Consider the following 12,131-nt stretch of genomic DNA (forward strand, 5'->3'; position numbering starts at 1 on the left):
CTCAAAATGCAGTCAGCATAGGATTCCTGGATTTGCAATTGCTGTCGTAGACAATAACTAATCAATCTAAACCTCCATCATACATTTAAATCTGAATAAATACTTCTGAATTTTAATATAGGATAAAAATCTAAAGATAAAGAAAAGACTCTTGTACTATCTCAAAATGATGGTAGCGTGATTGTAATCCCAACACTGGCAAATCTGAAGCAGGAAGGTTGAGAGCTGAAAGTCACTCTTGGCTATAGAGTAAGATGCTAGATAGAATATCCATTTTTATATGTATGCATGATTTGCCTGCCTGTGTGCCTGACACCATTTCCACGCAGAGCTTGGGGAGGTTGAAAAGGGTGTTGGAGCCTCTGAAACTGGAATTATAGAAGGTTGTTAGCCATCAGGTGGGTTCTGGGTGCTGAACATGGATCCTTTAGAAGAGCAATTATTGCTTTTCACTTCGGAGCATCTCTCCAGTTACTGAGAGGTCTATTTGCATCTGCCATTTTGTACAAGTAAGGCTCCCAACTTAGGAACAATGCTTGCAAACGCAAAATGTCAGCAAGATTGTGCTTTCCCTCTCTATACATCGGCTACTGTGGACCTTGGGAGGGCATTATAGGTACTTTATAATAGAAAGGCTTTCAGATTCAAGTGTGAGGCAAACCTGCACTCTGTTGGCTTAGTATATCTGTATCACCCATTAAAGAAGAGACTGGACAAATCAATGTTTTACTTAGCCACTCAGCCCCAAATAAATGCAACATGGGACTCTGCATTTATCTACCACACTAAATCCCCACCGTGAGATCTCCATGAAGAGCTCTCATTAGAAATCAAGTGCCATAAGAGACAGATCCTTCTCTATGATGCCTATGCTGGCTTTACTCTTATTGCATTATTTTTATTTTCATATTTTATTTTATTTTATTTTTGACTTTTCAAGACAGGGTTTCTCTGTGTAGCCCTGGACATGCTAGAACTCACTCTATAAACCATGCTGGCCTCAAACTTAGAGATCTGCCTGCCCCTGCCTCCCAAGTGCTGTGGTTAAAGGTGTGTGCCCAATGTGACCAGGCATAGTTCATTCAATGAACATATATTGAATATGCATGATGCTAAGTGTTGCGGGTACAAAGATGAAATGGGCCTGTACTAATACTGAATTGTTTCCCCGAGTTTTACTGGTTGTGGTTTGGAATCATATTTTTTTCTTTTCTTTTCTTTTTAAACTTTTTATTGATTCTTTGTCAGTTTCAGGTCATGCACCCAATCCCACTCACTTCCCTGTTCCCTTGTATCTGCCCTCTGCCCTTGCAACCTCCTTCCCCTCTGAAAGAAACACACACACACACACACACACACACACACACATAAATAAATAAATAAATAAATAAATAAATAAATAAATAAATAAATAAATAAATAAATAAATAAAAATAAGCAAAATAAATAAATAAAAGCATGGAAAACATCTCCCGGTGGAAGCTGTGGTGCATCATGGTGTGTCCCACAGGAATAATACATTTTATCAGCTTCTTGCATCATTGTCACAACAAAATTACCTGTTACAAGCAATGTAGAAAAGGAAGAATGGGTTTAGGTTCACGGTTCCATTGGATGTTTTCTTTCATGGCCTGGAAGGCATAACAGCAGGAGCATGAGGAAGCTGTAGCCTTATATCCATGCATAAGAATCAAAAAGATAAAAATGGCATTTAGTTATTATTCTTCTTTATACTCAGCCTGGGACCCAGCCCTTTAAGTGGTACAGTTACATTTAAGGTAGCCCTTGCTACCCCAGCTAACCCACCTTAGATAATCCTTCACAGACATGCTCAAGGATTTGTTTCTATGGTGATTCTAAATCCCATCAGGTTGACAGTTGATATTAACCATCACCACGTATATGATGCATTAATCACCAAGTCATTCATTTACAAGTTTAGCCATATTGAACTAAAGGTCCAACTCAACCCAGAAGGACCATTGTCACCAAGTGCATCTACAATGTCTGTATTTCCAATGTACATATTTTTTTCCCCGAGACAGGGTTTCTCTGTATAGCCCTGGCTGTCCTGGAACTCACTTTGTAGACCAGGCTGGCCTCAAACTCAGAAATCTGCCTGCCTCTGCCTCCCAAGTGCTGGGATTAAAGGCATGTGCCACCACTGCCCAGCCCAATGTGCATATTTCTAAAGCATGCTATGGTGAAGTTTCAACGTAAGGATTTTGAGGTCTGTATAGTCTGCAACACAGCCTGCTACAATTGAGTGTAATATCTTAGAAATTTCTATTTTGTGGTAAATTCCGAACTTCCCTCCTATCTGTGCAGTTTTGGTGGGATTTCTATTTTAGCCAGCAGAATCACAGTTTTCATGATCATAAGAAAGGTGGAGTATCAATACTCACTGCTGACTTGAGTCTTTGGGTGTGTGTGAATTGTTTGATAGTTTATTTTTATCTGAAAATATCTTTGTATTTTCTTTTAAAAATGGGAAAGGATTCAGCATGGATTAATATAATATAATATTAATATATTTACTAATTCTGTAGTCAAGATCAGGAATTTATGCAATCATTTCAATTTTATTATATCGGTTGAGAATTCCTTTGAGTTTGAATATAAGGTTAGGTTTGGATAACGTTTCTTGAGTTGTGGATAAGAAGGTATATTTTGTGTTTGAGTGAAATAGCCTGTAAATATCTGTTAGGCACATTTTGTTTATAATGTCAGTTAGTTTTCAGTTTAGTTTTGTCTGGCTGACCTGTTCATGACTAAGAGTAGAGTATTGAGACCCGCTACTATCAGTGGGTGAAGTTCAATATGTAGTTTAAACTGGAGTATTCTTTCTTTTATGAACTTGGGTATCCTTTTGTTTGATGCATAGATGTTAATAATCACAATGTGCTTTTGCTGGATTTTGCTTTGATGAGTACATAGGGTACTTCCTTTTTTATTTTTAATTAGGTATTTTCTTCATTTACATTTCAAATGTTATCTCAAAAGTCCCCCAGACCCTCCCCACTTCCATACCCACCCACTCCCACTTCTTGGCCCTGGCATTCTCCCCGTACTGAGGCATATAAAGTTTGCTAGACCAAGGGGCCTCTCTTCCCAATGATGGCCAACTAGGCCAACTTCTGATACATATGCAGCTAGAGACACAAGCTCAGGGGGTACTGATTAGTTCATATTGTTGTTCCACCTATAGGGTTGCCGACCGCTTTAGCTCCTTGAGTACTTTCTCTAGCTCCTCCATTGGGGGCCCTGTGTTCCATCCAATAGCTGACTGTGAGCATCCACTTCTGTGTTTGCCAGGCTCCGGCATACCTCACAAGAGACAGCTATATCAGGGTCCTTTCAGCAAAATCTTGTTGGTGTATGCAATGGTGTCAGCGTTTGGAGGCTGATTATGGGATGGATCCCTGGATATGGCAGGCTCTAGATGGTCCATCCTTTCGTCTCAGCTCCAAACTTTGTCTCTGTAACTCCTTCCATAGGGTACTTTCTATTTTTTTATTAAGTATTTTCCTCATTTACATTTCCAATGCTATCCCAAAAGTCCCCCGTACCCTCCCCACCACTCCCCTACCTACCCACTCCCACTTTTTGGCCCTGGCGTTCCCCTGTACTGGGGCATATAAAGTTTGCAAGTCCAATGGGCCTCTCTTTCCAGTGATGGCCGACCAGGCCATCTTTTGATACATATGCAGCTAGAGTCAAGAGCTCCGAGGTACTGGTTAGTTCATAATGTTATTCCACCTATAGGGTTGCATATCATAGGGTACTTTCTTATCTCTTGATTAATTTTAGTTTGAAGTCTATTTTGGCAGATATTAAAATGGCTACTGTAGCTTGTTTCTTAAGTCCATTTGCTTAGCATACCTTTTTCCATCCCTTTATTCTGAGGTATATCTGCATTTGATGTTAAGGTGTATCTCTTGAGGGGAGCAGAAGGATGGATCCTGTTTTATCTTCCATTCTGTTAATCTGTGTCATTTTATTAGGGAATTGAAACTATTAGTGTTGATAGATATCAGTAATCAGTGTTTGTTGACTCTTGATATTTTTGTCTTTTTTGTCATTGTGGTGGTAGTAGTGTATATGTGTGTGACTATGAGAGAGGGAGAGAAAGAGAGAGATGGGGAGAGAGGGAGAGAGGGAGAGAGGGAGAGAGAGGGAGAGAGAGGAAGGGAAAGAGAGAAGGTGGGAGGGAGGGAGGGAGAGAGAGAGAGAGCTTGAATTTTTGCTCCTTTTTGGTTTACTGGTCTAAAATTGCTTATTCCCTTTGTTTTCTTGGATGTAGTTAACTTCTTTAAGTTGGAATTTTCCTTTTAGTGCTTTCATAGGGATAAACTCATAGATAGATGTTGCTTAAATTTGATTATATTGTAGCATCTCTTATTTTCTCCAGCTATTGTGATTGAAAGTTTGGCTGGGTATAATAGTCTGGGCTGGCATCTGTGGCCTCAGAGTCTGCAGCACATCTACGCACGCCCTTCTGACTTTTAGAGTCTCCACTGAGAAGTCAGATGTTATTCTAATATGTCTCCCTTCATATGTTACTTGGCATTTTTTCCTTTGCAGCTTTAATATTTTTCCTTTGGTCTGTACATTTAATATTTTGATTATTATGTGCTGTGGGGACTTTCTTTCCTGGTCCAGTCTATGCAATGTTCTGTATGCTTCTCTTACCTTGATAGGCACCTCCTTGTTTAGTTTAGAGAAATTTTTTTCTATGGTTTTGTTTTTGGCCTTTTGACCTGGGTTTCTTTGCCATCCTCTCTTCATAGATTTTGTCTATTCTTAATGTCCCAGATTCCCTGGATGTTTGTACAGAAAAGATTTTTAGGTTTCATGATTTCTTTTACAGAGGGATCCATCTCTTTTATTGAGTCTTCAATGACTGTGATTCTCTCTTCCATTCCTTCTATTATGTTAGTGAGCCTTACCTTCGAGCTTCCTGTTTGAATTCCTAGTTTTTTAACTTCCAGATTTCCTTCAGTTTAGGTTTCCTTTATTCGTTCTATTTCCTCTCTTGAGTTTTGAATTATTTTCTTCATTTCCTTCTACTGTTTGCTTATATTTACATCGATTTCTTTAAGGGATTTTATTCATTTCCTCTTTAAGAATCTCTACCACTTTGATAAAGGCTACATTAAGGTCTTTCTTTGATTTGTGCTTCAGCTATGTTATAGTTCTCAAGGCCTACTATGGTAGGATTCCTAAAACCCAATGGAGCCATATTTCCTGGCTGTTGTTGATTGTGTTTGCACTCTGAAATATAGACATCTGGGTTGGAGAAGATTATAATTTAGGTACTGATATGAGGTCCTGTGGATGTTTTGTTCCTTGATTTCTGTGGATTTCTCTGGTTCTCAAGACAGTGCATGACCTGATAGAACACTCTTTTGGGACCCTGATAAATGTGGACACTGATGGTTCCTGGTAAGCTGTGTTTCTATGTGATCAGAATGGGGGTGCCTAGAAGAGGAGGTATGAGGGCATCAAGAGGAGGGAAGGAATCAGAGTGTTCTACCAGGAGCTTAGCCCTCTGGGAATGGGGGCAGGGAGTGAGGAGAGGTCATGACAGGTAGTCTGCTACAGAACTGGAGATTAAACTGAGGGATTAGATCAATGTGTGGAAAAGGAGGGATAGTCAAGATGTGAAGTTCACCTCCCTGCTTCATTGGCCTACTTCCTTCTGTGTCAGGCTTGGCTTCCTAGAGAATGCCTGCTTGTTCTGGAGTCAGGGAAACCAGAATGAGTAGGGAGGAAGATTGGAGGAGAAGATCTATCAGATCCACTAGAAATGTGGGAATAGTGGAGGGGGAAGCTGGTGGTCTACTACAGAGCTAAGGATAAAACTGAAAGATTGTATGTGGAGGAAAAGGAGATGAAGTTCTGAAGCTAGCCTACCTACTTCCTTGACTGGAGTCTCTTTGATAATTTGAGATACTGCTGCATGATACTGGTTGTAAGACAAAGGACAAGATAAATAGCTATTTCTAACAGATTCTGGGAAATTATAAGCATTTTATCCACTTTAAATCTTTGTTTATACATGCTAGACAATAATGATTCAGAAATTTTCCTCATAAGCAAATAACTTTGATTATATGTTTATAAAGGCAAAGAGGAATGCCATATAATTTCTGAATAAGAAATGAATAAAAGAGCCAACAATGCACTTCAAGTGTTCTTGAATGACATTTTCCTCCCTGACATAATTAGGTAAAACAAAACAAAACAAAGCAAAAAAACCAAAAAACGCATGCACACATTCATCTGAAGTCTCTGAATTGCTATTACAATGAAACAGAACCATCTGAGTTGAAGCTTCTTAAACCTAAACTCATTACCACATTAATTTCCTACCTTTTGGTGTTAAAATTATATTCGTTTGATCCAAAGTTGGGATCCAAATCTTTTCAGGAAATATAACCGACAAACATTGAACGAGTGGGCCTTCACTCCAGCACCAAAGAGACCCTGGCAGAAATGAAAGCCACTGAGACTGTGCTGATGGTCTGCAGGAAAATTAGCGTATGTTGTCACATCACAGACAGAACATGAAATGGCATTTATAAGTGACTAAAAATGGAAATGTCCAAAGACAGATTAGAGTACAGTGGAAAGCAATATTTAATCCTCCTTAGGAGAACATAAAATCAATTTCTCTGTTCAACTACAAGTATTTAAAGAGCTGAAATAAAACATCACATGATTCTATTACACTGAAAAACTAAAAGCACCTAATAACTTTATACTTCAGCAAAGCCACAAAGAATATGCATCATAATTCCCTCTATCTCAGAAGTGACACTTCAGAATAGTATACTGACATCATATTATCCCAGCTATTTACTCATTTCCCCCTTAAATCTATCTACACAGTACATCAGGCATCCCTTGCTACATAAAAATAAATTTTAAAAAGATAAAAAACAAACAAAAAAAACCCAAACAAACAAAAAACAACAAACATAGCTGATAAAAAAATCAATAGGATTGTGCTACTGGATAAGAATATTTGTAAATAGTGCAGGGAGGTTGGGATTTTCTGGTAATTTTTTCTTTGTACGTTGTTTATTGTAAGATACTTCGCAAATATCCTGCTGTCGTTATAACTCAATAGACCAATTTCTTCTGACGAAGACAGCAGGCAATCTGTTAAATCAGCCTGCTGGTTTCCTTCTTTACCTCTTGTATGAGGCTGCAACTTGATTTTCGTTACTGCAGAGCAGTAGTCCCAGAGATGATTTCAACCCACTCCTTCGTGATGACATCTTGATGCATGCATTTGTACATCGAATTCAATTTGTCAATCATGGCAGAAGCGTTCTTTCTGAAGTTGTCTGTGGCGGTCATCCTGGCACTCTGCTCACTAGTGGTGGATGCTTTCAGTGGGTAGCAGATGATGTTGGCCAGATTGATTTCCTGGTACTCTGCAGCAAATCAGCATCAGTGACATCATAGTGCTCATGTTCTCAGCAGTTGCAACGGTATTGAGAGAGAAGATGGGCTTCTCTTTTGTCTTATAGCAGATAATAGGCTTTAACTGATTAAAATTATATAGCCTCCATCAAACTCATACCCAAAAATTAACAACCCAAGAGCAATGATTGACAGATCTCCAGAAAATAGGGGGCTTTCATGCTACATCTTTGAATGATACCCCAAACTGGTCAGAGCAAGTTCTATAAAGTATGCCCCTAATTTTTTTTACTAATTCCAACGAATATAACTTCTCTTGCAGCTGCTGTTCATATTCTTCATCCCTTTAGCCCACAAAGCCCTTGTCCTTAGGACACACCAATAAGGAAGTGCTTCCTCTTGTCCTTAAAATCACCCTTCTCATACAACGCCAAGCAGCCTGTTCCAGCTCAGCCCAGGCATACTTTGCAGCAGACTGCTGCAATCTTGAAAGACTTGGTGTTTTCTGGACGTTTATGGTGGGCTTCATTCTCCTGCAAATGTCTTTCAAAACTACCATATTTCAAATGTGTATCCATTGCACCTGCACAGTTATAGACCCACAGCCGGGTAACTCTAGTTGGCAAAAACTTAGTGTAATCTTAAAGGTCAGGCATCTAACACCAGAATCATCTGAGAAACAAAGATTTCTTCACTGCCGTATCTGTCCCCTGAGCTGGAGAGAGTCCAAGCTGGCTTCAGTTGAGTCTATAGATGAAATTACTTAACCAGGGGCTGTGTGTGTAATTTAGACTTCCTCCTGACACATGGCCTTGCACACTTGGACTTCTCACAGTGTTCCATAGCCCTCCACAATGTTCATTAGTTTTCTTTCTTTCTTTCTTTCTTTCTTTCTTTCTTTCTTTCTTTCTTTCTTTCTTTCTTTCTTTCTTTCTTTCTTAACTTGACTGAGTTTAGAGGTGCCTAAGAGATTTGGAAAAGCCCACTTTTGTATGTCTGTTATTTTCTAAGATGATTAGGTGATGAGGATCCTGTCTTAACTAACAGCTGCATCCATTGATGGATTTAAAGTTTTATGAAACTGTGGATTGTATTGCTAGCATAAGTGTATGAGGGTACATCTGGCCCTGGCCCCTGCCTGTTGTTCCTCTCTGCCTTTTGGAATGACGACAATGGAACACAGATTTAAGACTCAGAAACCATGAGCCCCAAAATGTCTTCCTTCCTTTAAATATTTTCCTTATGTATTAATCACAAGGATGAAAATTGTGGCTAATAGCTTGAAGAGCAAATGTTCTACAAATTAGAATTCCCCCTTATCTATTCTAGAATGCCAGACAAAGGCACTTCTGCAACATTTGTAGATTACAAATGTATCATTAAAGCTATCCTAGGGTCCAGAGTGGTCAATTGGATTCTATTCTAAAACAGAAGAGCAGCAGCAACATCCAAAAACATGACTAGTTTATCAGAATGATTACCGTTTCTCACTCGTGGGCAAACTCTGGCCTCAGTGGATGAAAAAGGAGAATCTAGGATGATGTTATCACAGCTATTCTTAACTCTGAATTAATGTTCCCACAGCACATTGATTCAAAGGGAAGAATAGCTGTGTCCCCGGGCAAGTGAGAGGTGTCAGGAGTAGGTAGAAGAGTAGATTAATAAAATCATATTCTCCTCTTCAAATTAATAAGAAAGTATGTTCCAAAGAGTCCCATTCCAATCTCAAAATAAATACCAAATAGACAAGCTTTATTTTGTAAAGGTGTGTACTTCAGCAAAAGCCAAACAGATTCCTTTCTGAGATTCTACAAGAACTGACGAATGCTCTTACATTGCCAGTCATTTCTGGGCATTTTTCCCTAATGCTATTTTACAACTTCCTTTTGTCCAGGTACTTGACATTGTTTTCCTCTTTTGTTGCAAAATACATTTTCAGCTTTCTATTTCATGGACATTTAATCAGAATTTGCTACCAGTGCAAAATAAGGTCTAAAACACATTCATACCATACAAAAAACCCCACTCCTCCCAGTCGGAGAGAGAACAAAGTAGGTTATGACCCTTAGAAAACTATGCTTTTAGAGGGGACTGCCCACAGCCATGCAGCTCAGAAAGGCAGAAGACACCCAAAGGTTTTCTTCTGGGAAGGAAGGAGCCACAACTATGAGCAAATATATGGTGGAGAGATGAGCAAGAAAGAGAAGTGGAATTGTGTGTGTCCTTTGAAGACAGCTGGAACTGGAGACAGGAGGGTGGTGAGGAACAGGTTGATGTGAGTAGCCTGAGGCCATAATGAAGCCCCTCACTATGCTACCACTGAAGATCATGTCTGAGTCTATGGCACTGTAGCAGCAGGGGTCTGTGTTGATGTCAGTGGCTCATACTACTCCCAAAAAACATGCAGATGTCCCTGCTCTGGGCTTCTGCCTAGAACCATATTGATATCCAAGAGTTGTGCAGAGCTAGCCCCAAGGGGTTCAGAACAGATGACCTGGCCCTACCTCTCACCAGCTGCATCACTCAGGAGAACATTCCCCTACAGCTCACCCGAGCACCACAGTAGAGTTTACCCTGCTGTTGTGGGTGTAGGAAAGCTAGCAGGCCGACCACCTCAGCTACTACCCAGGCCCAGTTCCAGGGCTTTGAGCTGGTGCACCCCAACATCTACCCCATCTTTGAATTGCTGGAGCCTTCGACGGTTCAGGGCCTACAGAACCAAGACTGCAGTAACTACAGGATGTAAGGCAAAGGCAGGAAGTCTGAGAGGAATCCCAGTGAGGAACCAGTATTGACAGAGTAGCAGAAGAGGGAGGACTAAAACCAGACCAGTGGCTCACTGCAATGAACCTATGAAAGTAAGGCTGTTTGGGCGGAAGAGTACACTGTGGGACGCAGTGTGATACGGCGCAGCTTCCACACGAGATGCTTTGTTGCTATTATTGTTGTTGTTCGGGTTTTTGTTTGTTTGTTTGTTTGTTTGTTTTCCTTGGTGGTATAGGGTGCAAGGGCAGAGGGTAGACATGGCGGAAAGAGGAGAGAGTGAGATGGGAATACATGATGTGAACTTTATAATGAATCAACAAAAAAATTAGAAAAGAAAACTAGCCTTTGAAATAGCTCTTTTCAAACTCCTTTACAAGGAGAGTATTTTCCTGACTTTGCTTCTGAGATAAATAAAGACTAGGAAAATATTTTGAGTTCATTATAAACTAAAGATTCCCTTTTCCCAGATGATGTCGTAGTTTCAAGGAGAGGAACTGTGTGTATGATCAGCTCAGCTGCTGTTCTCACTACTGTCAGTGGAACTAAACTAACACTTATAAGGAAGAAAGAGCAATTTGGAGAAAATATCAAAATATGATGAAACTTCTTTTGACTTGTAAATTAGATAGCCTTCTCTTTTAAGTTATTTAAAGCTTGAGATCTGTATTAAAGCCAATGTATGTATATAATTGTGTTCTTATTAAATTTAATTTTAAAAATGAGCTCTTACTGTACCTGAATGATGGAAGTAATAACTGTGATGCAGATGTAGAGAGATGGAAATATATACATATTAGGTGGAAATATATTTTTGGGAAGCAGGGAGACTTGTTATTATTTATGTGGTGTTAGTGGCTCTAAATATCTTCGTAGACTTGACTCTGAAAAGTGTTTGATGCCAGGGGGGAAAACCACAGATGGCCAGGCTTCCTCTGAGCAGGTACAGGATCATCCATGGCTCCTAAGTGCCAAGCCAAGGTGCTTCAAGGAGTAAGAGAAACCTTCCCCAGGGTTTACAGCCCCCATTGTCACCTTCGCCACTATCAGTTCATCTTCTCCCTAATGAAGGCCTCAAGCTTGTCTTACCTTTAGCCCATAACCTCCATCTTCCCTCCTTTGCATACTCAAGCAAACCTGATCTCAGAAATAAATTAAAGTTTATTTAATTCATACATTTTATATTTACAAAAACCAATTCTTACAGTTGCCAGTGCTCACCCGCCCCCATACCACCTTGGATCGAGGTCTCTTTCTATGGTGAGTAATGGTTGGAACAGAGACTTGGGCTGTTGAGAAGGCTGGGAGTCAATGGCTAAGTGTTTGGTCCTAAGTAAGACATAATTATTACTGTCCCTAAGTCTCTGGGAAGGGACATCACAAATAAAATGTAAAGAGACAGTAAGAACCCGAGGATGGTTTAGGCCCTGGGAGCTGTAGGTGGTCCAGTTAGTTGATATTGATATGAGGTTGCAATTCCCTTCAGCTACGAGTCCTCCCCCTAACTCTTCCATTGGGGTTCCTGGGGTCAGAGCAATGGTTGGCTGTAAGAGTACACATGGCTCCAGCTGCACTTGTAGCAGAGGATGGCCTTGTCGGGCATCACTGGGAGGGGAGGCTCTTGGTCCTGTGGAGGCATGATGCCCCAGCATAGGGGGATGCTAGAGTGGTGAGGTGGGAGTAGGTAGGTGGGTGGGGTAGCACCCTCATAGAGGCAAAGTGGAGGGGAAATGGAATGGGGGGGTTGTGGAGGGGAAACCGGGAATGGGGGCAACATTTGAAATGAAAATAAATAAAATAGCTCTTCCGGTCTGACCAGCAACGGGGTAGCTAGGGCCCAGGGTCAGCTGACACCCGCCAGCTGCCCATGACACCCGCCACAGGATCTTGGGACTTCTGGTGGGTGGAACACAGCTTCTGCTCCAATCCAATTG

The 12,131-nt window shown here is 40.5% G+C and overlaps 1 pseudogene; it reads right to left on the reverse strand.

The window, feature by feature from the left end:
- Nucleotides 1–7,230: 7,230 nt before the first annotated feature.
- On the reverse strand, nt 7,231–8,020 carry LOC110289618 (annotated as a pseudogene).
- Nucleotides 8,021–12,131: the final 4,111 nt, after the last annotated feature.

The sequence above is a fragment of the Mus caroli genome, chromosome 2, assembly GCF_900094665.2.
Source record: "Mus caroli chromosome 2, CAROLI_EIJ_v1.1, whole genome shotgun sequence".
Lineage (NCBI taxonomy): Eukaryota > Metazoa > Chordata > Mammalia > Rodentia > Muridae > Mus > Mus caroli.